General features: G+C 38.2%; 1 long non-coding RNA gene across 1 annotated transcript; it reads right to left on the bottom strand.

The window, feature by feature from the left end:
* Positions 1 to 384: 384 nt before the first annotated feature.
* On the bottom strand, positions 385 to 1,885 carry LOC113994790. Its single transcript, XR_003543209.2, has 3 exons — positions 1,812 to 1,885; positions 1,206 to 1,323; positions 385 to 460 (listed from the first exon to the last, which is right to left on the bottom strand). It is a non-coding gene; the product is annotated as an uncharacterized LOC113994790 (long non-coding RNA).
* Positions 1,886 to 26,837: the final 24,952 nt, after the last annotated feature.

Genomic DNA, 26,837 nt, shown 5'->3' with positions numbered 1-26,837 from the left:
ACTTTCACACTTTTGAAATCCTGGTAGACACCTTTCTTAAAACACAATCCTGAATTTTTCTTTTCCCTAGTGCAATGGTCAGTTGAATAGGAAGCCAAATATTAATCTGTATTGCTCCCACTTCATGTGCTGGAACACCTTTGAACCTACTGGAGATGTCACACTCCCAACTGGAGCACAGAGGTGCAGACAGAGGTGTTGTGTGGCGACATCCCTGCCTTACGTCTCACCTTGCAGAGGCACAAGGGACACTGCCCGTCCACACAGAACACAGATGTATGTTTTGGCAAATCCATGTAGGAAGTGAAAAATCATAAAATTTTCCAAATTTTTCCAAAAAATCATCTCCTAGGTTGTATATGTTTGAAGCTTTTCTTTATTTGGGGGAAAAAAAAAAGCCTCTATTTTCATAGCATTTCGGGAAAATATTTTAGCCACCTCTTCTGCTTTTGGGTAGTTTCTGCAGATAGTAGAATACAGCATACAATATATAAATACATATACAATAAATTTATATAAAATTTAAATACAATTATTACTGTCTTTTAAAGAATAAATATGTCAAGCATCAAAAAACATTCTGGGTCTACTGTCCTTCAGTTTGAGTAAAAATACCATTTGTTCCTCTTCAATGAATAAAATGACACACCTGTTAAATTAGCACATTTAATGTGCACCAAAGCTGTTCATTTGTACAGTAAATAAGTTAAAAACTTGATTGTTATATAATCCACTGTTCAATCTGACTGACTGCTGAACCTCCCTAATCAAATACTTCTACATGATATTGAAAGCTACATTACAGTACATTATTAGCTTGTAAAATGAAATTGCTGCAACGTTATGTACTGTATATTTGAAGCAGTAACAAATTTATCGGTGATAGATGAGCTAATGGATGCATTGTATTGCAATAAATATAAATTCAGAGTAGCAATTGGAAAACATTAACATTTTTATATATGAGTTTAGGCATTTATGAGGCTGATCCAGCTAGCAGTAAAAACTAAAAAGGTGTTCTTGCTAGCTGCCATTTCTGCATTGGACTGTCACAAGTAAAAATAAGTGGTCTTTCTTTGCAGCAGGGCTTTTATATCCAACATAACAGAAAACTGACAGAGTTTTGGTAAGTAGCTATCATTCATTTCTCTAAGAAAAAGTTCTCTGTACACCTGATTAGGAGGTCAAAGCCAGACACTGCTTACCAGTAATTTTCTATGGCCTTGCTATCAGTGTTTCTTCTTCTGCCCAGCACCCCCTCCAGTCTTTCTCTCCCAGTTTCCTCTTGAGCTCCTAATGCCGTCATGAACTATCCAACAACTGCTGTTGTTTAAAAGAAGCAAAGTCATTTCAGGAGAAGAGTCAAAAATAAAGTGAAAAAAGATAGAAAACAGCAGCCAGCTGCAAATGCTGTGAGGAAGACTGGGGACTTCTTTCCTGATATCCAGGCGTCTTTCATAGAAATATTTGAGAGAATTGTTCCCCTATGATCTTACAGCTGGTAAGCTGCACAGGAGCTTGGCATACTGCAGGCAATCCCCCCTGCCAAGGCAAAACACCAGTACTACCATATTCCCTCTGAAAGGCAGAAATGACAGCACTAGCAACCAGATTTGGGGAATCACCCGTTGTGGCAGCCAGAGGAAACATAGAGGCTGAGCGGGTGTGATGCAGGAGGAAAAGAACAGGCAAGTCAGAAGGCAAGGGGTTTGACTTAGGGCAAAGGACTGCAGGATGGGGAGGAGGTGGTAAATTTTTATATGGAGGTGTGAAGTTGGTTAAGAACCATCAGCATTCTCATGTGTTCAGACCCTGTCTTGCAGGCTGGTTGTTTGAGTGGTGTTTTCCAGATGCATGTGTGTTCTCGCACAGTGATGCTTTACTCAGCAGTATTTTCTTAGCATTTACAGCCAATATTTCTTCATGTACTATCCTTTTGTTTCCAACTTAGCAGAATGAGGGTTCTGTTGCAGACTTAGATGTCACAATGCATTTGTGATATAAGCAGAAGTGTGTCAGAATGTGGATGCAATTACAGAGTTACTGGAACGGGCAGAAATAAAATAAAGTGTTTGAGTATTATAATTCAGCTTAATGTGAAGTGCTGTTAGTTTGCTTGTCACTGAATATCCTTTTAATTAAGGAGTCTTGATATCAAAACATGCTGCATTTTGGTAGAGACCAAAGATATATGTCACCATTACTCTAAATTTGTGATGATGATTATAGCAGACAGTCACCTACCTTGTTAGAAAGAGGGAAGCACAGGGGCTGCTGAATTAATCAAAATCTGTAATCTTACTCATTAAAAGAACTGTAATATACTATTTCCAAGCAAATAGACAGATTCCCTTGACAGTGTGGGAGTGGAAGGAGCATAGAGGGATCTGTGAGGAAAGATCTACGATGAATTTGTCCTGGACCACTTATCTCATCATTTGAATTACTTCATTTCAGTATACTGAATATGAAGTGGATATCCAATTATTCAAAGGTATTATAATCCATTCCATGGTCAAACAAATCTGAAAAAATCACTTCTGGCTCGGACTTTTCTCAATCAGTACCAATAAAAATTCTTATTGTACAAGGATGAGTAAGACAATTTCAAGAAGTTGAAAACTATTTGACATTTTCCTTGATGAGTAGCTTATAAATCTGCCTTTTGTCTATTTTTAAGACCTATTTCTGTAGTGTGTGTAAGACTTAAAAGTGTTTGTGGATATATCCTAGCACACTGGCAAAGTAGGAAAATATCATGACTCAGACCCGAGACAAGAGATAAGTCTACACAAGGGGAGGCACGAGTGCCTCCCAGGTCTGGTAGCACATGGCCATTTGTCAGCTCACATGATGGTGGGATTCAGGCATGCACCCTGCTCCTCGCAGCGCTCATATACACACATTCGTTTTTTGTAGGGAACTTGGATATACAGAGCAGAAGGAAGCTGTGGTGTGCTGATTTGGGATGGAAAGCCAGACCAAGCCACAGAAAGTAATCACCTGGCAAGCCAGGCACAGCCAAAGTTTTTGAGCCATAGTCCCAAAGTCACCCTCTAGGTTACAAATTCAGGAGCTCACTATTGTAATAAAAAAAAAAAAAAAAAAAAAGATATTTTATTGCATTTGAAGAGGTGAGCATACTTTTTTTTATCACTGACAACTCTTTCAAAGACAGTGGTTCAAGGCTTAATGCTGCTCTGATCTGTTTTCACATTGATTTAAATATACATGCTGTATCCTTCTCTTCTTCCTGTATCCTTCTGCCAGGGGAAAGAAGGATAACTCCCTCTCTTAGGAGCAGAGTCTTGATCTTAAGCTTCCATTGATGATAATTGTTGAAATTTCTGAGTTTTCATCTTCTGTCCTAATGTTAAGGCACCTGTTTTGGCATATCATCAGGGCCCATTGTCAAGCTCCCAGAAGTTATCCCTCTTTAGTAGTCCCCTGATAAATAGTTTCCTGGCAAGAACTCTTAAGCTGTACTTTGCCTTATATTTTTCAACACTTTCTTGTTAGAGTAATTTTTATTTTTCTACAGTTGTCTGTTTCTTTATTCTTAGGTGCAGTGCTTAGAGCCTCCTATGCTTCCTTTTCCTCCTGTGGTCTGACACTCTCCAAAGTTACAAAACTGCTTGCACAGACATATTTGTTTTAAAAAAATGAACATATCCTCTCACCAGGTCCATGGAAGGGATAAGAATTCAGTCTTTTTTTTAAATTAACTTCTCTAACATATTTTGAAAAGAGTTATTGGAAGACTACAGGTTAAATTTGTCTTGAAATTCTGCTTTGAAATTCAGCCAAATATACTTTATTATAGAATGGTCCTCACAACACTCTGCTAAAACTAGGTTTTAAAAGCAATCTTCCAAAGATTATTTCACTTTTTTTTCTCTTGAATTCCACCATCAATTCTTAGAAGAGCAAAGCAGAAAGTCTTTTCTCTTTGAAAAATCTCATCTCTGACCACATCAGAAATATGAAATGTTTGGCTTTTTCAAACCCAATTTTCTACTGACTCATACTGCCCACATAAGCAATGAGATACACAAAGACATGGAAATATACAGATAAAATGCCTCACTTTATTTGGTTCAATTTTAATTCATTTTGTGTGGAATTTTAGGCAAAGGTTCCAATTAGTTAATTTTAAAACAACTTTTCTCCTCACAATTAGTATATTTCACAGTCTTGACTTTGGAATACATTTTTTTTTCCCAATACATCCCTTTCCTGGCTGTGAAGAATTAATTCTTCAAACTATTTAGTAGGCAAATAGTCTTTGGCTTAGACCAGCCAAATCATTTTCACTTGTGGATTTGAACTCACAGGTCAGATTCATCAACAGGAAAATGAGACATTTTCTATATTTCAATTTTTAACAATTTTCATATCCATAGTCATTTAACTTTAAAAGATTATAAGTAATGGATAGTTCTAGTGATGTCTGTTAAATAAATTCCATAAGAACAGAAAACAAGAACTTCATAACTGGTGAATTGCACTATTGTTTACATTTAAATGTGTTGTCTTAAAAGGATAAATTAGATCATTATTACCAAAACTATTAATGATTTATTAGTATTTTTATCATAAAAAATAGAAATACTCATGTTTTGTTAAGAAATGGAAAGGTCTGCAGTAGTTACTGCTTGTTTTGTCAGCCTAGTTTTGTCTCTCTACAGGTAAAATGCAAAACCAATGAATTTCATCTTCTGTTCTTGATTGAAAAATACCCTACATATTTTTATGTGACCAGAAATTTTCATGCCACATTTCATTTATTGTTTCATAGTATTCATATGACATTGCATGCTAGGGAAAGCTACATAGACCTACCTCTTCCTACTTCTTGGATTTTGCACATAAATTACTCAAATTTTAAGTTGTTTAGATAGTTTTTTCTCCATACTCTGTATTCACATGTTGTCCACCACATCTATATGGAATGCTGCTACATACAGCAAATTAAAGATTCATCAGAAATAAGTTACACAAGTAAGTAAATAACTACATCACTGCTCAGCAATCATACATTTCTCTTTGCACATCAGAAACTTATATTCAACATTTCCCCTCTCCATGTGTTTATTTGCTTGGTCCAATCTTAACCAGTCTCTGCAGCATGTTACCCTCAGAAGGCAAAGTGTGCCTGATAAATAAGTGACACCAATGACCCCTGGAGTATGACTTTCAATAATTTTGGATCATGGAAAGGTTTTTTTCTGCCTTTTCAGAAGCTTCGACACTTCTCTCTGCATTATCAAGAGCAGGCAAATACCCAGTGCAGCACATTATCTGTACAAAAGCAATGCACGCCAGCAATGATGGCATTGCAAAGGGTCCTGAAAGCTAAAACAGTGAGAGATCGACAAGATCTTGCAGAAACCTGTGTGGCCTGAGCCTCAAGTGTCTCTGTCCATCCTGAGGCATCTATGTGATTAATGTGCTCCTAATAGCACCATATATCACAGCTGTCATAAGAAAGGTCAGCACCTGCGTGAGTGCTGCTCAAAAGAAGCAAGTCTCCTGTACATGAACTACTTGTTGATACAAACTCAGTGTCAGAGCGTGTGGACTGTAAATGCTGTGTTCTGAGAAACCTCTGCCACCTTGGATTTCACACAAGGATCAACAGCACACCTGTTTTTAGAACTACGCACAGGTCTGTCCTGGCTCATCTCAAGCTCTCTCCCTTTTCCTTGCTTCCCTGAAAAAGTTCTTTCAGACCATTAAAATGCAGAAAGAGCTGGACCTTGTGCATACCATAAATACACGTGAGAAGGAAATTACTTTGAAGCCCAATGTTAATCTGTAAGGCAAGTAAAGAAATAAATCAGTTTCAAGTCTTGGATGAGACCAAATTAACTCAGTTCAAGCATTCCCACGACTGTTCAACAGACTAAGAAAAGAGAAGGAATCCTATTTAATTAGGCTGAAGAATGGTGCTCGGACTTTTGTATTCACTGTGCCTTAAATCTACTTCATCTAATGAAAAAATCCAAAAACAAGTTTCACTTATGAGTTACTGATTCAGGTGATAAACCTGTCAATGAAATATTCCTGGCTAGTAGGATGAAGACCCGTGGACACATTTCCATTGTGTCAAACTCCTGGAGTTCCACAAGCCTTTAGAAAAAAACATTTCTCCATGCTAAGTGTCAAGCAGTCAGAGAACAAAGTAATGCCTAGCTGTGTTTAGGGAAGCACCACATCTTCGGGCACCATGTTCATTATTCCATTTGAGAAACACATATTCAAAAACGTCTGAGATATCTTGACTATTCAGAGGAGAAGATGATCCAGATTTTGGTGGCCCTGGAACAGTTAATCACAAAAGGATGGTGAAATAGTCCATGACTTAACAGCGTATAGTCAAGACCCATGACAATAGTCTTCTCAGAGCTTTACAAATATTTGAAGATATAAGCTCAATTTTGAATATGAAAAAAAACATGCATTAGAAAAGATGTCATAATTATTCAACAGATTTACTTTGACTTGTGGTTCACCTTAAAGGGAAGAGACTGTTGTGTGTGTAACATAGGGTAGAAGATGTAACATCCACTATGGATCTTGATCATGGTCCAGCACAGAGGTACTCACAAATACAAAATCCTGCTCTGACCAGAGCATTTGGATATTTTCACTATTAGTCAGAGGGCTCACTAAATCTTTTGAAACTACTTATAAACATATTTTGCCACTGAAGCATAACAACACCTATATGTTCAATAAATGGCTTGTGTCTTGAGGCACTCCTTCACTGTCTTCTAGATTCTGGGGAGATTTTATTGAAACAAGTGCTCTGTCAAGACTTCCCATTTTAAGAAGATTGCTGGCACGTGTGGGATATTATTGGCATACAGCATTTCAGTTCTTGCAAAGAATTTCAGCCTTCTTCAGCTACTCAAGAGCAGGTATTCCTGCTCCTGCAAGTCTGCTGTGTCATAAGCCACACCACTCCACCCTCTTCAAGAAAAACAAGTTAAAAACACAGAAAAGGCAAAAAACCCCCAAACTGTCAGGGACCCTGATTGTCAGAGTGTAAGGTGTCTTGGTCAGGCAGAGATGAGTCAGTCTGGGTACTCAGAGTCAAGGTAAACCAAGGCAGTACATCTCTCCAAGATTATGTATTGGTACTTCATCACATAGGCTGCTCTAGAGAAACCATATGTTCTCATGGTCTCCCACAAGCAGTGAGAAGACAGTACAGAACATCATACACAATATCACCAGTAAGCTGACATAAGATGCCTATCACACTCTTGACCTAGCTGCTCTCCAGCATTTGCGGCAATGATACCAGCTCCTGAATATTTTATTGTGAGATGAACTGTGAGCAATCATTTTGGTAAGAGCTCACCCAAGCCTAGATCCTAAAGCCACGTTTCACTTTCTTCGCAAGCAATTTAACCAGGTTTTTCAAAGAGATGAGATGATCACTGAAGTCATGCTTACTCCCTCCAGAAAGCAGCAAAACATGGCTTTTGGATCACTCTCAGCTGAGAGAGCCTCAAGATCATGCATTTCATTTTGCTGGTCTGACTCACTAACTGCAAAGTAAACACAGACTAATGCAGGAAATTACCACCTAAATAAGTCATTAAAATAAACCATTAGAAGTGCATGCTCTGAGTCAGGTATAATATTTAGTGTAATCCTGTTTATTTACAAAATATGTCTGTTTGTGTTCTTTCCACACTTGTCATGAGCATCAAAGGGTACTTTCCTGACACAGAGCTCCCATATTTATACTGCAGTCAGCTCTGTGCCCAGCAAGATGCATCCTTGAGTTTTCTCTCAGGGTCCTGCTCTCAACTAACTTTCCAGACAACCTTTTTTACTGTAGCAACTTCCAGGGTTGCGAAACCACAGTCCTAGACAGACTTTCAGTCATTTTCCTTACTTCTGTCCTACTCAGTGCCTTCATCTACCATCTTCTGTTCCTTTTGGCATACACAGGAGCCTAATCTCTCTAGAAACAGAAAGTTTTAGAGGGATTCACTGATTTAATGAAAAAAACCCTGTTTTGGGATTTAAAACTCACTTGAGGACATTAATACCATCACTAAAGGAGTTCTGTTACACATCACGACTCCTGGCATATCTGGAATAGAAAATTTTTTGCCACTGATGAAGAACTTTTAAGTTATATACCATGCTAAGATTTCAGTCTCAGATAGACATCTGTAAAGTTTGCCTTTCTAGATAAACAAAGAGCATGGACATTTAAACTTCATATATCCATTTATAATGAAGTGCAGGGGTGAGTAAGTTCACCACACCTCTTTGAGATGCTGCAATACTCAATTAGAAATTGAACCAGTTTCATTGAAGGGTCATGCACTGATATTCCTCCCTTTTAATTGCTAAAGCCTGTTGTACCATCAAGTCTTCACTTTTACAAATGGCTGTGCCTGGAAAACAAAGGGCTCACTCTGTTCTGTTACCAAAGCACTTCTATCACCAAAACCTTCAGTTTTGCTGAGTGTTCTCATGGTCTTTCAAACTACAATTCAGTTCAGATCCTTGGGTGATAGCCCCAGACCTCACTTCACTGGGTTGGGTCATTACCATTGACTCCTGTGAGTTCTGGCTCATGCTCTTGGTGAATGGAGCTAAAGATGTTGGTCAAGATGGACTGTGGGATGGTAACCACAGATATGAGCACTTATGTCACTTCTGCATAATTAACCCCTCTGTGCACTGCTCCTTTTTGTCTGAGAAAACCAAGGCATTGATTATGGAGTCAGAATGAAACAATGGAATTTTCCAAAATATTCAAGTACATTAAAAATACATTGACAAATCCTAGACTCTTTAACCAGATTCATGCAACTCATTTTAGGCTGAACTCTTACTGAACTCTGTTCCAGTTTTGCAAGAGTAAGAGTGGAGAAAGAATGTGAGAACATCTTTAGGTACACATTGATGAGTTTTAAATGTCAACTATTTTGACCCTAGAATTTAATGTAAAATTGAGATAGGCTACTCTACTTTCTATTACTAAAATCTACAAGACACTGAAAGTTCTAGATCTATAGGTAAAACAGATTGACCTACACAGTTCCCATTACTGCTGGTAGGAATAGTAATACCTAAAACTCTTCAAGTTTTCATAGGAAAGTAAAAATTCTGCCTTGTTTTGCTAGCAAATATAGCATATACTGTCACCATTTAAGAAAGAGATACATGACTTTTCATAAGTATAAGAGGAGTTAAAACAATATGTGAACTTTGAGATTAAAACAAAAAAGGAAAAGTTATGAAAAAAGAGGAATCTGACAGTTGAACTGAGTCAGCTACATAGATTAGATAGGGAAAGGAAATTAGAACTAGCACAAAATGCTAACGATCACAGAACAAATAAATGGATAACAGGAAGGGAATGAAACCAATATAAACAGCTGCAAAAGGGTATTGTTGGCAGAATTTCAGGCCTAGTAGTTTGAAGATGACAGAAATATTTAACTGTTGAGCAGCATTTTTCTAAAAGCTGCTTTACCTCAACATAATTATTTTTGAAAAATATTTTCAAAATCACAAGCTTTCTGTAACCATGGGACTACCAAATTAGCCTGGGCTTTCTCAAGGTCTTCCCTCTCTTTTTCCTCCACTGGGAAAGGAAAAAGAACTTCTATTTGTCTTGTCCTCCAACATCAGACTATAAGGAGACCCTAATGGTACTTATGTGAGATGTCATGCCTTCTCCTGACTCTTGTACTTCTCTCTTCCCAGCTTATGGTGTTTCCATGCTTTGTGATTTTCTCATTCTGCCCAGTCCTGAAGACTTTTGAGGCTATCATGGAGGGCAGGTCCATTAACATGATAGACCACAGTTGGAAGACATATTAGCATTTTTTTAAGAAGTCTTCTCTGTTCTGTGTGAGAATGATTTGTTTCCCAATCAACTACAATGTTGAATAAGACTTTTGGTTCCCTTTGCAGATCTCCAGCCATTGACGTTTTTTCACCAAATAGATCTGCAGAGCACCAGCCTTTATGGGGAGGGCAGACAGCAGAAATGACAGTTTTCAAACAACCAGAAACAGAAATCCTGATAAACTGCCTCCTCTGGACTCATCCTGAGGTGAGGCTGCAATCCTTCAGCCAAGCAAAGGATGTCAGCTCCTCTTGGATGAAAACTAAGGAATCACTGTAATAATACTACTGAGTCTAGCTAATGACAATCACCAGCAAGTCAATATCAGTGTCGATTCTGCTATATCAGAATATTCAGATAATATTCTGTTAATATCTTGTATAAGATTTCGGCTGAAGCAAGCAAAGCATGCTTAAACCAAAACTGTCTGACACAGACTTTGGGGTAGACTTGACACACATTTGCAACACATTAGAGAAGTAGCAGTCTTTTAGACATAAAATTCACAAATTACCTTTTTTTAAGCAATCTAATTAGTAGCTAGACATGTAAACAACCCACATGCCTAACACATTTGTTTTTCATTTGTTCTTTTTTCAAATTTCCCCTTCCACTCCAACTCTTTTTCACAGAGGGAATGATTTCTGGAAAGACATCCTTTTCTAGATTCTTCAGCCTGATCATTCAGACTGGTAAGCATTTCTGGATTACAACCACATTTCAATATATACATTAACTTTATTATTCAACAACCATATTAAAAATGCTTTTGATTCCTGTTACTGAGTCTTTTTCTTTACTATGTATCTTCCTGTTAATACCACTCCCTAAAATAAAATTTAGAGGCGAACTTCTCCCAGGTTTAATTTTAGACATTTGGTTTTTCTCCTAGAACAGATCGTGTTGTAACTTTTTATTGAATGTATTCAGATTCTGTGTCATGTATTTGTTTCTAAATTTTAGTTGTTTTCAATCAAGGTAAGACTGTATACGATATCTTTAACGGTCCCAACAGTACAAAGGCCCTCAATGGGCTGTTTCTAAAAAAATCAGACTTTTAAAGAGCTTCTAGCTGCTGTTCACAATTTTGGTAGCTAACGTAGCTAAAAAATCTTAGCACAGTCCCACCTGTGGAAATCTTATTAACTGTTGAATGTAGAGGAGAATGGTGAGCATGCAGTGTTAGAACAGCTCCACAAAGAAGACACATATGATACTCAAAATTTTAAAAATAACTCTGCTTTGATTTGTCTTGTTAATCAGAGGCCACATAAGGAAATTTCTTTCATAGTTCTCAAATGATTATCTTAATTTTTTTTTCATGTTCACCAGGGAATTCTCCTTCAAATATTCTTTGCTTAAGTGTATATGCGGGGAAACTCAACGATTCAGTTAAGGTTCTTCAGTTCTACAAAAAACCAAACAAACAACAAGTTTAGCATTTTGGGAAATGTAATGGATCTGACTTTCTTCTTTCTGTTGACTCTATCAAAAATATCACTGATGATGTTGTAAAGCTCAAGCGGTCACCTTATAAGAACATATAAGGATAATAAAAGTCCTGCAATCTGACATGCATATTGGGAAGTTTAAGATGCTTCGATATCAGAAGATGATGAGACTCCCTCTGCAATCCCACATTGTAATGAAATGAGCACAGGAATGAGAATCCAGAATAACTGAATTATAGTTCAATTCCTACTCCCCATATGTTTGAAATGTACCTCATGCTTATGCAGTACAACATTTACATACTTAATTTTTAAAAACTACAGCATTCTAGCAAAGATTTATTCTTGTGTGTTGCTCATATGTATATGTAAAACTTGATTCTCCTTTAACAAGGATCGTTGGAAATACAGCACTTGACATAACAGTGAAAGATACTCTGTGTACACAGACCCAGTTGGTGCTGCTAGAAAACAATGTTATTGTAGGTCAAAGCTGGTGTTTTATTTTTATTTGATTGCTATGCTACAAGGATGATAATGGAAAAAAACCAAGTGATTGTGGAAAAAATAGTGTTTTCAGAGCCTGCTTACTCCTGTAGCCTTCTGTGTTCACTGACATATTTTAGTCATATTTTGTCTCCATTGTAGCCAAAATCAATTTATGACAGTTCAACCATTTCTTTAGAAGAAGATCACAATGTTTAACAAGACTTATTATTCTCTGCCCATTCATTGTGCAAAGAGAACATTACTGCAGCATTTGGGAACTTCTATTTCAAGAAATCATTTAGCCCTATCTGAACAATTAATAGTAAATATACAAGCCAAAGCTTAGGATTCAAAATTCACTGTTTATTATGAAGGACAAAGAAGGATATAGATCTAGTGGCAAGGCTGTTTGACTCAACCAGAGACATTCTGTGCAGTTTTTTATTGTATTTAGCTTGGGCTGGTTCTAGCCAAAAAGGGCATTTACCAGGTTTGAGAAACTGCAGCGAGTTCAGCGTCATCATGATGGCACAACAGCGATGACCACAAAGACACTTAGAAAGAGCTTAAACTGTGGCAGCATTTTCACAGTGACACGGTGTTCCAGCTGATTCATTTGAAGCACTGGTAACAGAATCTGTTACAAAAGGAATTTTTAGAGGAAAAAAACCCTCTGTGGTAACTCTGGGCTTTGTTTCAGTCTGTAACTAACTCCAGTTACAGGAAGTATACAGTGCAAGATCAAAGGAAGAGACACTAAGTGAGCCTGTTGAAATGAAGTGTTACAGGCATATGTTCCTCATCTCACAGCTCCGTTGACTGGGTGCTGTAACAGCTGGGATATAAGAAAAACGTTTCAGGCAGATTCAGCAGAAGAGCCTGTACTTCATTTGGCCAGCTCAGAGCTTGCATTTCACCAAAGGACTGCAGCAGCTCGATGGAGGGATGTTTTTTTTTCCTTCTGCACATGAGCTACAAGGAGTTTATTCCTGCTTTTCCATAAACCAGCGTAAACCTCACTGGGTAGTAAGTAGTCATTGTGACCCTGAAGTCACTGGCCTTGGGATATGCATCTTACTCCTTGCTCCCAGAATCAAAAGCAGCATGACCAGAGGGCTGCAGGATACAGGTTCTACACTGACCCCCCCAGTCTCCCAAAGTAGGAACGAGGTCTGTTCCTGCACCAGAGCCACCTCAACACTACCACCTGCTTCTCTGCTTTTGCTCAAGAGTAGGTGACAGTCTGAGCATATGATAATGAGTGTGATGTGCCCCAGACTGCACAGTCAACACTGCTGCTGGTGAAGTCACAACAAATTAGGGTGATTTGTGCAACAAATGAGTTTGCCAATTAGTTCCTTTCACCATCAAGTGTGGCATGACCAAACGGGTAAACCTGGGAGCTGGGAGAAGGAGTCTTCTACTAATTCATTCACTGATCTCCCACATGCCCTACAGCAAAGGGAACTTCTCCCTCTGCCCTTTCCACTTAAGGTCGGCCCCATGGGCAGAGGGAAATCATCTTATACAGGGATCATCACCAGCCATGGCTTACTGACACACAGTGTTTGTACTGGTTTTGCCGGTTTTTAGGAGCTGAATTGAATGATTACATTTTTCTCCAGAGACAACTTTGTAATTTGCATAAAGATCTGTTTTGTGAGGATATTCTGCACTAGATGTTAAAGATATTCATATCACACCTGGTGTAAGTATGTCTGAGAAGCCATCAGACACTACTCCACTATAGTTAATTATTATAATTCTGTCATTGTTACTCCTCTTATTAATAGCCGTTACTACATTGCCATATGTGGATTTTTTTAAAAAAATACAGTTTTGCACATGTGTATGTCTTTATCTACATGCTTGCATGTAGATAAATGCTTGATAGTTCTGTCCAGACTTTCCTATCTTGGAAATGCACTGCAGTGGCAGGAAGGATTTTGAAGTGCAAACGCCTGCACTTGAGGTGGTTAATTTCTGTACAGTATGAAATCCTCAGTGTTAGAAGCCATACTACTTATTGGGGTTTTAATATAAACTTACAGGTGAACATAAAGAAGGATAGATAACACAGAAATTGTAGAAGCAAATGCAGTCCAGATATTTAGAAGATCAGAGAGTAGCTCATGCTGAGTTGTAATATCTTTTTGACTTTTTGTGGATCCTCCAGACTATTATATGACAGCTTAGCTTCTCACCAAGTAATATTAATCTCATCTTAATCAAGGTATGTTGGTTTTCAGCTTAAGACTGAAGAGAACTATTTAACAATATAGCTTTTTAAAAAGTGGTTGAGTAATTCTCTGGCAGGGGTGGGAAGAGTGAAGCTTATGTATAAGAATTAGTATGTTTTCTACAAGCAAGGAGTATTTTTTACCCCCAAATCCAACCCTGCCTGGTTACCTGAAATTAAAATCTAGTCACAGAGACTCAGCACACTTTCTTTCCAGGTAGAGTGATTTGTAACATGTAAATTTGAGGAAAGTTTAAATTAAGTGTAGCTCAAGTCCCAGTTTAAAAACAATTCTGTTACCATAGCTGCATGTGACTAGCACTGTTATTTCTCCTTCATGCCTCTTGGTTCAGCCTCACACTGTACAGCAAGTGATTTGGCAGTATTGTACCCACAGCACTGCCAAGAAATCAGCAACATTTACTTCTTGATTTCAGAAGTGAATCTATATTTAGTGGCTTTTTCTTGAAAGAAACCTGACCATTTTTTATGTGCCTAAAAGTAATATTAGCAACAGGTGCTGTACATAAATCTTTTGTACCTACAAAACTACTTAACTCAGTAACTCCCAAATTAGAGGAAAGCCCATTTGTATATGGTTATGACACAGGTTTTATATATTTGCTTTCAGACATTTGTAATATAAACATACAAGGTGTTAGCCTTAGTCCTCAGGTAATGTAGTTACCACAGAAAACAAAGGGGTTTTTCCTTGCATGCAGATGCAAAAAGGCAGGTTGCAGTCACAGGGCTATCAAAACACTGTCTAAGTTTCCCAGTATGAACACACCACTTATTTCAACCTTTGAGGGGGCTTTGCTGCTTAAAATCAATGGTATTTTACATTCCTCAGTGTGACTTATTTTTGAATCCTGTAAACAGAGGCTGACAACTTTTGCCAAAGTGTAATGAGCTCTTACCAGTGACTTCCTGTGTTCATAACTGATATCAAAAACACAGGGCAAGCTAATACAATATTATACAATTTAATGCGAAAATAGTACTTTTGCAGCTTGCTTTTAAAAGTCAACTTACAAACAATATATTTTCTATCTAAATACTCTTTTAAAGTCTCTGTCATAAATTGTAATTTTTTTTGCCTTTTGTTCTTGTTATCTTCAGCGGTGTCAAGTATTTTCCAAAGCATAATGGCTGCAAATGAACTTAGTTTTACATCAATAGAGTATGTTTATTTTATCTCAAAAGCAAATCAAAGGAACATATATCAAAAAGTACAGATATATGAAAGAGTGAGTTTTCCCTTGTGGTAGGACAAGGTCTATTTGAAGTCACCTGTGTCCTGAGAGGATGTTTATAGGTGTAGACAACACATACCGTTAACTTAATCTCTGTTTACAAACTGCCACTTGAAAGGACAGTCTGTTCATTCTGCTTCACATCTAATGACAACTTGAAATTTTCTGTTAATGGTATCTATCAGTGATGAGTGCAGTGGAGAAAGTCATGAAAAGCTCTTGGCAAAGTAGACCAAAATACTCTAGCTGAGAGCCTTAAAAGTTATCACCAGATGCATGACTTTTAGACTTTGGAACAGCAGAGTAGATTGCCCTTGAGAAAAAAAAAAAAAAAGTTGTAAATTACAAAATGCTCCCAAAGCATGCTGGCACAGCAGTTTGGGAGCTTATTCAAGACTATATAGATACCTATGCAGTAGAGATATTCAATAAAGCTATTAGCTATTTACCTTGATATCAATTCTCAACACTTTCAATCCTCAACATTTTTATTCAAGGAGAAACCAGTAATGAGGGACAGAGAAAAACTTTCCAAGTTCATTACTTTGGTTTCCTTGACTTTATAGGAAAGACCTATTGAGTTTTCTGTTCCAGGACACTGCTTCTTGACAAAGGTAATGGTAAATCATCAATAAACACCCTAAATGATAGTGGCAGGCATAATCATGAAGGCAATTCATAGAAAAAATGTACTGAAGTAATGCACCAACAACCCCAAAACAAGTGCCTTATCCCCATTCTTGCAGATACTGACCTTCATTTTTCATGTAATCTCTAGAATCCCTCTAAAAGTGTCTGCATTCAGTCAGATTTGGACATTTTAACACAATACTTAAAGGCTGAAACTGTGGTAAATAAAGTGTTTGGTACAGCACTTTCAATGAATGGTCTGCTTTAAATGTACATAGATACTCTGATCCCTTTCCTCAAAATATCAAGATTGATGACTAATGAATCAAGATACTATTTCTCAAGGTACATAATTTGTGACCACATTACCACTAAAATAACACTGGTTTTAGGAGTCCTTGAGCCTGAATTCATGAAGCAGTTAGAGTATTAAGATTTAGAAAATGAAACAAAAAACGGGAAAAAAAAAGAAAAAAGAAAAAAATCCCTGAATAACTGAATTCATGAAATTTTTTAAATTGCTGTTTTTCATTAAAAAGCAATCCTGCTCATGACTCTACAGGTGTGGACAGTCCTGGGTGAAGACAACCCATGCAGAAGAGAGAGTAGGTGCTGGGAAACTGTTTTGGAGAGCCCATGCCCATTGAGGGGGGCACAGTTTGGATGTGAGCCACAGGAAGCCAGGGACCAGCAGAGAGATCCAGAGCCATAAAGGGATGCCAGATTGCCCCCTGTTTGTCATGTGAAAATAGTTCTGTTTAGCTCAAGCTGGTGTACATTCTGAATAGTAATGGTAGTCATTTAAGTAGAAGCAACATTATCTATTTCACCGGAATCATTTTAGCAGAAATTCGGGTTATAAAGAAAAGTGGAAAGCTAGCAGCTGTCTCAGTTTGCTGGATTAGAGACAGAGATAGCTCTCCCCACATCAACTAGCTTCAAAGTTACCCTCCATTCTTGTCTATGGGTATGGAAAGACATGTACTTTCCCATCAACTCCCTGCACTCTGTGGACTTTGAAAAACAGAGCAGATGTAGCATGCATGTATCCCTTGGTCACAAAACCAGCAGCCCACTTTGAACAGAAAATAATCTGAGCATGTAGACAGAGCCCTAATACATCGGGTTTAATTCTAGGATTTCAAATCAAAGAATAAACCAAAATTATTATCTTTATTGTTATTATCATCATCATCATTATTATAATTATTATTATTCCCAATTATCATAAGAATAATTTCAGAATAAAAAATTACCTTTTATAGATTGCAGCTGACAAACAGAATAAAGGGGAAAACAGAGTTATAGGAAGATTTCTGTGGCATAAATAAATTTTGCATGCCACATCGGATGTGAAATCTTAAGTATACTTGAAGATATTATATGTTGAAGACTATATGACACTTAGATATGTCATCTAAATCATCTGAGATCAGTGGTCTCCTTTGATGCAGGCTTAGAAGTGTATCTCCTCATACATTTCTAAACATTAAAAAGCATGAAAGTAATTTTGAAAGAATCCCACTCTGTGAATTATCATTAGACTTCTGTCTCTATTTTCTGAGGCTCTGGTGTCATTGTTTATTTCAAAGTTACCAGCAACTGTTGCAGTTGAACATATATAGTTCTATATGTCAGCTAGGAAATTAGAGATCACTGTTGTGGGATTATTTAAATCAGGTCAATTACAATCTTGAAAGCTCATAACATTACATCACTGATGTGTAAACCACCACATTGATCTTGATGGTTTTCTACCGCTAAGAACAAGACAGCTGGTCATGACATTTCCTTGATGGGACAAGTCAGAAGTAAAGCAGGATGCTTGCTTTCTTCTCCATGCTTCCTCATTCATTGATGACAAGGGGTTTTGGGATTGTCTTCCATCTACTCCTGAGAAAAAAACTGAGGGTTCATCTTATTTGCCCTTGACATCTTCTTTTCAGGATGAGGATTTCTTCTAGCTTCACTTATTCTGCCAGACTATTATGCAGAATTACCTTTCATGCCTATTTTGATGGATTATTTTGGCTTTTCCAATCATTTTAGCTGCCTGCTTGTTACTGTCATGCAGATTTTACTTTTTGCACAGGATTTCCTATTTTTCACAAGTCTCAGTTTGCCCCTTTGTAGTTGTGGCTCTTGCTGTATAATTAAGGCAAACCGTTTTATCCAATGTTGTTAGCAATGTTAACGCTGCTACAAAATGCCCATAAAGTCACTGGTTACATTATTGCAGTATGCTTATTTATGGTTTCCAATTCAAGAAAATAGTAATTTTGTTAGGGGCGGGTGCAATTGATAGGTAGCCAGAGGCTTCAAAGGAAGCAGACATTCTCAGTTCAGCTATAGGAACCTCTGCAGAGACCACAAATGTCCAAAACTGCTCTCTAAAACCAGACCTTCAGGACTGTGTCACTGTAGTCCAGAGGACCAACTTATTTTGGAACATGAGTTTTAGTTTAATAGTTATTTATATATTTGCATCTTGTCCTTAGAGATATATCAATTACAAAGTCCAATTCATATCCTTTTCTGTTGGGATATCATAATTATATTATGCAATGTTAGATGAAATAAATTCACACTGTCAAGTACTATAATTAAGACTGTGCTGACCAGTTTGTTTTTAAAATATTCTCTTCAGTCTTGAGCTTCCGAAAAATTTCTCTTGTCTAGCAAACTATATGACGTAGATCCATGTCAGCAGATGGGAATAATTGCTCTGAGTATAATTAATGCAATCTGAAGGGCTTCAATAGTCATGGAGTTATTATGTAACTGCATGTTAATTAAATGATCAAGTAACTACTCAGTAATTTCATGGTGATTTGTGCTAGATAAGATATTTGCCTTGTGCAAACAAACAATGCTGTCATACAATTCAGAATGGATGTGAAAAGCTGGTAGCCCATGGCTTGGACAAGTGTACCCTCTCCTGGATTAGGAGCTGGCTGGAGGGTCGGGCCCAGAGAGTGCTGGTGAATGGAGCTGCATCCAGCTGGCAGCCGGTCACCAGTGGTGTTCCCCAGGGGTCTGTGTTGGGTCCAGTCCTGTTTAACATCTTTATTGATGATTTAGATGAGGGGATTGAGTCCATCATCAGCAAATTTGCAGATGACACCAAGTTGGGAGGGAGTGTCGACCTGCCGGAAGGCAGGAGGGCTCTGCAGAGGGATCTGGATAGACTTGAGAGATGGGCTGATTCCAATGGGATGAAGTTCAATAAAGCCAAGTGCCGGGTCCTGCACTTTGGCCACAACAACCCCCTGCAGCACTACAGGCTGGGCACAGAGTGGCTGGAAAGCAGCCAGGCAGAAAGGGACCTGGGGGTACTAATTGACAGGAAGCTCAACATGAGCCAACAGTGTGCCCAGGTGGCCAAGAAGGCCAATGGTATCTTGTCCTGTATCAAAAATAGCGTGGCCAGCAGGAGCAGGGAAGTGATCCTTCCCCTGTACTCTGCGTTGGTGAGGCCACACCTTGAGTATTGTGTTGAGTTCTGGGCCCCTCAGTTCAGAAAGGATATTGAGGTGCTGGAGCGGGTCCAGAGAAGAGCAACAAGGCTGGTGAAGGGACTGGAGCATAAGTCCTATGGGGAGAGGCTGAGGGAGCTGGGGTTGTTTAGCCTGGAGAAGAGGAGGCTCAGAGGTGACCTCATCGCCGTCTATAACTGCCTGAGGGGAAGTTCTAGCCAGGTGGGGGTTGGTCTCTTCTCTCGGGCACTCAGCAATAGGACAAGGGGGCACGGGCTTAGGCTCCGCCAGGGGAGATTTAAGTTGGATATCAGGAGAAAATTCTTTACAGAGAGAGTAATCAGGCATTGGAATGGGCTGCCCAGAGAGGTGGTGGATTCACCATCCCTGGAGATTTTTAAACGCAGATTGGACGTGGCACTGAGTGCCATGATCTAGTAAATGGACTGGATTTGGACCAAGGGTTGGACTCGATGATCTCGGAGGTCTTTTCCAACCCAATCGATTCTATGATTCTATGATTCTATGATTCTATGATTTGCATATCGATACTAAAAGTTATGCTAGATTTTTATGATGGCTTGCTCCCGAAATGATGACTGCTTCTGTGCATATTTTCTGTAAATGTGAAGGTTAAGAGGCATGTCTTTTTTTAATGAAATCATATATCCATATATACATAAGCACTTTTGTGGGCAGAGATTGAATTATGTCATATTTAAGCCTTGAAAATGTTAAAGACATGAAGCATAATGATGCATGTCTGGCCCTAAATTCAGAACCCTGGCCCTGGAGAAGGTTCTTCACAAACCTGATCTGTACATGGGGTGGAGTACATGGGCCACCTTGTGTTTTAGCGTTCATGGCTGCAAACTCCATGCTGTGAGCTCATTTGGAGCCACAAAGTACATGAATATTTGAAAGCAAATCTTGGAAGTTCAGTGTCATACACTGTGGAAAGTCAGAGAGTCATATTAAAATATCTAACCATCTGAAAGACGAGAGTTTAGATGAGCCATGACTGAATTTCATCTTTTGCAGACCAGATTGGGGCACTCTATTACAAATTCATAGTTGGAGAGTGGTGTCTATTTTGGTGTGTGGCAGTAGTTCTTGCTGGGGGTTTTTACATGCATATTAAAGCATATTATCAAGTGAAAGTCTAAAGACCCAGAAGTACACTGACTACTTCTTCTTTATAACCCACCTCTGAAAGAAGAAATTATGAAGCAAAGAAGGTGAAAAAACAATGAACAAAAAACCCAGGAGTATTGGAAGATGGGAAAGAAAACATATTTTGCTGTGAGAGCAGCATCAAATTAATATTTCATTGATCTTTGATTGATTACTTACCTTTTCTAAATGAAGGCAGTGTACGTAGCATCTATTTTTTTCGTTCCATTCAGGGACAAAGGTCACCATCTGTTATTTAGCTGGTCCTTTTTTTACACTAGTAGTGTTTTTTTTTATTTTTATGTTATATTCTTCAATATATTTCACATAATCCTTTATATACAGAATATGTGAATAAAAATCCTTCTTAAAAAAATAAACTTTAGTTGTTGTTTTGGGAATAAAACCATAGGTAGGTAGTTTAGAGGGGGTTTTGTGAGTTAAGTTAATTCCAGTGTAACAAATCCTAATGCATTGGAGATACACTCCTCCCCCTGTGGACCAGTGGACTTGAGTACAGTCAGTGACATCACTAGTGAGAGTTATCAAACTTTTTTTCTGTCAGAAGAAAAAATTAATGGATTGCATTTTCTTCCATAACAATGTAAACTACTAGCAATGAAATTATGTTGGGTCTGGCTGAGCTGGAGTTCATTTCCCCACAGTAGCCCTCACAGTACTGTGCTTTGCATTGGTAGCTAGAAGGGTGTTGATAACATACAGGTGTTTTGGCTACTGCTGAGCACAGCATCAGCACTGTAACATTCCTCCCTCAGCTGAGGGCAAGATCCTGGGAGGGGACACAAGTAGGCCAGCTGACCCAAACTGACCAAAGGGATATTCTGTACCGTATCAGCTCAGATACAAAAGCTGAGGCAAAGAGGAGGAAGGCAGACATTCATTGTCTCCAATGGCTGCCTGCTGAGGAACTGTCATGTTTACTGAAGCCCTGCTTCTTGGAAGTGGCCAGACATTGCTGCTCATGGGACGTAGAGAATAAACCCTGCTATCTTTCACTTTGCTCTTGCACGCGCAAGCTTCCACTTTACTTTTTGCTTTAAATAAACTGCCTTTTCCCAACCCACAAGTTGTTTTTCCACCTTACTCTCTCCACTATCTGGCTGGGAAGGGGAGTGATAGAGCGGCTGGGTGGGCACCTGGCATCCAGCCAAGGTCAACTCACCACAGAAATGTAAGGTTATTTCAAAGAGGCATTGCTATCTTCCTAAAAGTCTTAATTCTAACTCTGTGTTATCTTCACACTTCATTCCCTCAAGTGGTAAACATCTAACTTTTCCTCCATGGGGTGATGAAATTGATAAACCTCACTAATTCTGTCAGTGGAAGCTCCCCTGTAGTAATACACACTGAAAACCTCCCAGTAACCTCAGCTTTCGGTTGAGATCTCTCATGGGGCTCCCAGGCCTGAATCCGTGACCAAACAATAACAAATCATAGAATCATAGAATCAGCTGGGTTGGAAGGGACCAATATTTTATCTTAAACTGGACCAGAGAGCTGTTTACACAAGAGTTTTAGCTTCAGAGCAGCACAGGAAAGCTAATACTTTGCAGAAAGGTGTCTGGAGACCAAAAGAAATTTTTCAAGTGTCTAGTGAAACGCACCCTCCAGACTGCTAGGGAGTTGATGGTCAGATTCTTACTACAAGCAGCTGAGACTTTTAAAGTCCAGCAGATAAAAGCAGTGGTCAAGCCTCACAGACTAGATATTCCCACATGAAACACAATACAGCATGAAATGGAGAGAAAGAAGATCTTGTGCTTTCAACCAACAAGTCCCTGACAATGAGGTTGAGTGTAAGTAGATGTTGATGCTGCATTAACAACCAAGTCCTTTGTCCATACAGGCCTTAACAGGTTAGCATCTAATGGAAGGGTGGATGGCCTTGATCTACATAGTTCAGCATTAAGGCTAGAAATACTTTTTTATAGCCCTAAAGACAACTATCTTCTTAACACCAGGTATTTTGGAACACTTTATAATCCTTAAAGAGGCAAATTCACTTCACAACAAAGAAAACAAAGCAAATGTTTAAGGGATTTTTCTAAAAAGGTTTTCTACCCTTATCAGAGGTAAGGCCTTAAGAGCCAACTTTAGAGTTTAAAGTAAAAGCTTCAGACCTCAAAGCAACTTGTTTGAAGCGCTGTGAACCTCAGAGGCCAGTAGGTGAAATTCTAAGTACTTTAGAATCTCTCTTTTCTTTTTTTTGCTATTTTTCCTCCCTTTGCACCTTGGTTCTGGTTTTTCTGGCACGGTACCCAACCAGAACACTCCATCATGGGCTACCACAGTTTCCATGTATTTGTTAACATATGTCTGAGGTACATGCTTGTCTAGGCATACCTTCTGAGGTCCAAATTCTGTATGAGAGGCGAAGTGAAGCAAGGCATGAGAGTAGGAGCTGTCCTCTGGCCATCCGTCAAGGGTACTTGTTCACCAACCTCCCTTCATCTTTGCTTTCTGATCCATACCTCCTCAGGGATGTCACTGCCTGTGGCGGAGGGATTGGAAGTAGACCATCTTTGAGGTCCATACTAAACCAACCTATTCTATCATTCTGTGATCCCACACCAGGAATTACATTCATTATCCTCAAAACTGTTGTAAAATCTTATAGTGTGAATGTAAGTGCTCGGTTCTGGCTGAACAACCCCCTACACAGGCAAAGCAAGGCATTGTCCATTTTATACCTTCTGTATTTTATACACTGAGCAGACCAGGGTAGAGAAGGTAGATGCACTTTTGCTTTTTTCTTTGGAAGACACATTGGCTGTTATTTGTTTGTCATGGCATTGCATGTTTAGACTCCAGACTGTAAGTTTGAATAAGAGAGCTACTTCCTTTTCCTAAAAAATGCAGCGTGTTTACAAAAACAAACCATCAAGGCAATAGAAACAGAATGGAGAAAAGTTTTCAGAGTAAAAGAGCAATATCGTCATGATTAATCTTTCTGAATTTTGTGACTGATTCCAAGACTTTTTTCCCTGTAAGTCTGTGTGATTTGCTGATGATAAATGCGTATTTCTGACCAGAATACACAGTGCAAATCACTAGAGAAAAACAATGATAAAATATTATGCAAATAACAAGTAACTGGTAACTGCAGGCAAAATCACACTTTCTGTGATATTTATTACTGCAGATATTAGAAATATACTTTATTGACTTAAGTGTTGAATGTTTTGTTTTTTGAACACGACAGAAGTGCACATTTCTGATCAGAACATAGAGTGCCAAATTATTGTGAAAAAACATTGATACACTAGTATGCAAATAGCAGATAACTGGTAAGAAATAGACGTAAAATTCCTGCAATATTTATTACTGCATATATTAGAAATATGCTTTATCATTTTAAGTGTTTTACATTTTCTTATCTGATAGGATAACAAAATATTTACCTGGACAAAATATTTCCTGAAATTGAACTTTTTTTGAGGGGAGAAATTACAAGATTTTGTTTAATACGTAAGTTCTTCCATGTGCCACTGCCAATTTAATAATAGATAATAAGGTTTAAATAAAAGAAGTTGTGATGCTTCAATTTGGAATTCAGTTTTCTTTTCTCACTCTTTATTTTATATTGCTTTTTTAATTATAAAAACTTTTCAGTACTGGATTAAATAATGTTCTTAACTTAATATGTTTGCCAATTTAAAGAAGTCACACATAAATCAAATGGTGAGGATGTTAATTCTGAGTCATCTGAGTCATATTTCACTGCCATTTTTTATAAAGAAATGCATTCATTGTTTATTTTAAATCCTTTTTACAAAGTTTTCAGACAAAAAGAGGTCAAATCACATATAACACCACATCAACAAAAAGCAAAGGTCAATGGTTCATAATGCTGGTTTTTAAAGGTGAGAGGTCAATGTGCAAAGCTGTAGGATTTTTGAAAATAAAGAAACACATCTTTGAGAATACTGAAAAAGAGAGGTCTTATTTTAAATCATTTATTTTAAAAGACAAATACCTCCATAACAACAAGCCCTTGATGTCTCTGACACAAGACATGCAAAAGTCATTAAGGCTGTCCCAGCGGAACTCCTACAGTTGCTTCACTTTAGGGTGGGTGTGAGCATGCTTAAAATTAAATTACTTTAAAATAAAGTTAGAGCACTAAGCAATATTCTGCTTTTGACTCAGCAGGGTTTCCCGTGAGAAAAGAAAGTGGGCAAAGAGAGCTTAAAAAGACAGACAAACATATTTACCCCTAGGTGGAAGGTACAAATTAAATTAGCTTGCCACAAAAGGGAGATGTTTTCTCCTTCTGTTCAGATGTCATGGTAGTGAGGAAACATCGTCTGGGGCCAAGAAAAATGGCACAAATGCATTCATCTAAGCTACCATTCATCCTGTTCCAAGGACTAAACAGAACACATAAAAGAACAGCACTGCTGAAGCACTTCCTCTCCCTAGTTACCAAATGGGGACTGGTGGAGGAACATGTGATTGGAGGGTGGGGATATTTCCAGCATGGATTTCACTACTGTGCTGGGAATGACAGAGGATGTCATAGATCTGATGAGGCTGGATATGAACTGCGATTGCCACAATCTGATTGCCTCTTTGCCTTGAGGGGAAATGTCCCATTGTGCTCGGTGTGGTGTATTGAAAGGTGCACCACAAAACTTTTCCTCTCCCTCTCTAAAGCTGGAAAAACAATAGAAGCACTTCCTGAGAGTCAAGTATATTTTTTATTGTGCCTCATTAATATTCATGGATTTGGCACTCACTAGGGTTCAGCTGGTATGCTTTCCAGTATCTCATTCTTTATTTATATGAGACTGGGAGGTGTGACCTATGGAGCCAGTTGGCTGTCATGAATTGGAATATTCATTAAGCCTTTTGAATTATGCATTGGACTGCTTATAAAACCAAGATCCACAGTTGATCCAGCCAGGACTTTTAACTGCTTCCCATTAGATTGAATGATCCACAAATTGGTAAAAAACATACATGTGTGCTGTACATTGCAGAAAGCACTGTGCCAGTAATCCAGGGAAGTGCTTGGGGATTTTGTGTCTCATGCTCAACAAAGTCAGTTAATCTTTGTTTTCGTATTTATTTGAAGAGTTTCAGAGTTTAAATTTTGAATTTCTGCGCTTGCAGTCACATTTGCGCTGTGTTCCTCTAGATTTAGAGCTTCCCTTCCAATCATTCAGCAGCCTGTACAACAAATTGTTTTCTTGTCAGCCTTAGAGGTCTGCATCTGGCAAGAAATCTCTTTATATAGATATCAGCTGCTACTTTTTGTGGGGAATTCAGTATTAAGAAAATAAGAATACAGATTTACACAAAATCAAAGCTCTTGCTTGCACGCAAGGTCACTTTTTATTTATCACTTTACTGGATCAGGCTAAACATCACATAGAGGTTAGATTTTATTTTCAACCATTTTTCCTGGGTTTTGTATGTGTATTAAGGTTATATTTGTCTTAGTGCTTATGAAATAATGTTGCATACAAAGATTTTATACTCTAAAGCTGGTGATCAGGATCTTATTTGTATTTTGAAAAGCACCAATGACATATTCTTCTTAGACATTATTGTTTACCTAAGGAAGACTTAAAATGGAGGCAAGTGGTTAAAATAAATTTAAAAAAAATCTGGGAAACTTGATGTGTCAAGATTAATGAAGGATTTTTGAAGTCTTGGTCACCTTAATGGCATCAACTGGTCTCAGTGCAGAAACATCTTGTCACCTTATCACCTTTCAAGTTGAGACATATAGTTGCAGTATAACCTATGCAAGCCAAAACTGTCAAAAAGCAAAACCAACAAAAAAAACCCAAAATAAAACAAAACAAACAAACAAAACCCAACAAAAATGAACAAACAAACAAAAAACCAAACCAAACAAACAAAAAAACCCCCACCACAACAAACTAAACACCCTCCACTGAAAATTCTCCATGTGGTTTTTCCATTTGCCAGGAGGATTATGCACCAGATTTAAGTGATAGTCTTTCTGCTGAAGCATACCTGTCAAAACAAGTAGCAACTCTATGTGAAGCAGCTGGGAGAAGTAAAGCTCTTACACAATATGAATTCACTGCATTGTTTGTGATAAGTTCTGTGGCCTGGCCTGAAAGTTGATAGCCTGATCTATGAAAAGGTCACGGGTGAGCCCTGTGTAAAATGGCATTGTTTACAGTTTTTTTAGTAAAGAGATTAGCTGTCATTTATTTCCACATACCTTAACAGGAG

The sequence above is a fragment of the Pipra filicauda genome, unplaced genomic scaffold, assembly GCF_003945595.2.
Source record: "Pipra filicauda isolate LSUMZ 115617 unplaced genomic scaffold, ASM394559v2 scaffold15_size4787011_pilon, whole genome shotgun sequence".
NCBI classification, from domain to species: Eukaryota; Metazoa; Chordata; class Aves; order Passeriformes; family Pipridae; genus Pipra; species Pipra filicauda.
This window is presented reverse-complemented; position numbering and strand designations above follow the sequence as displayed.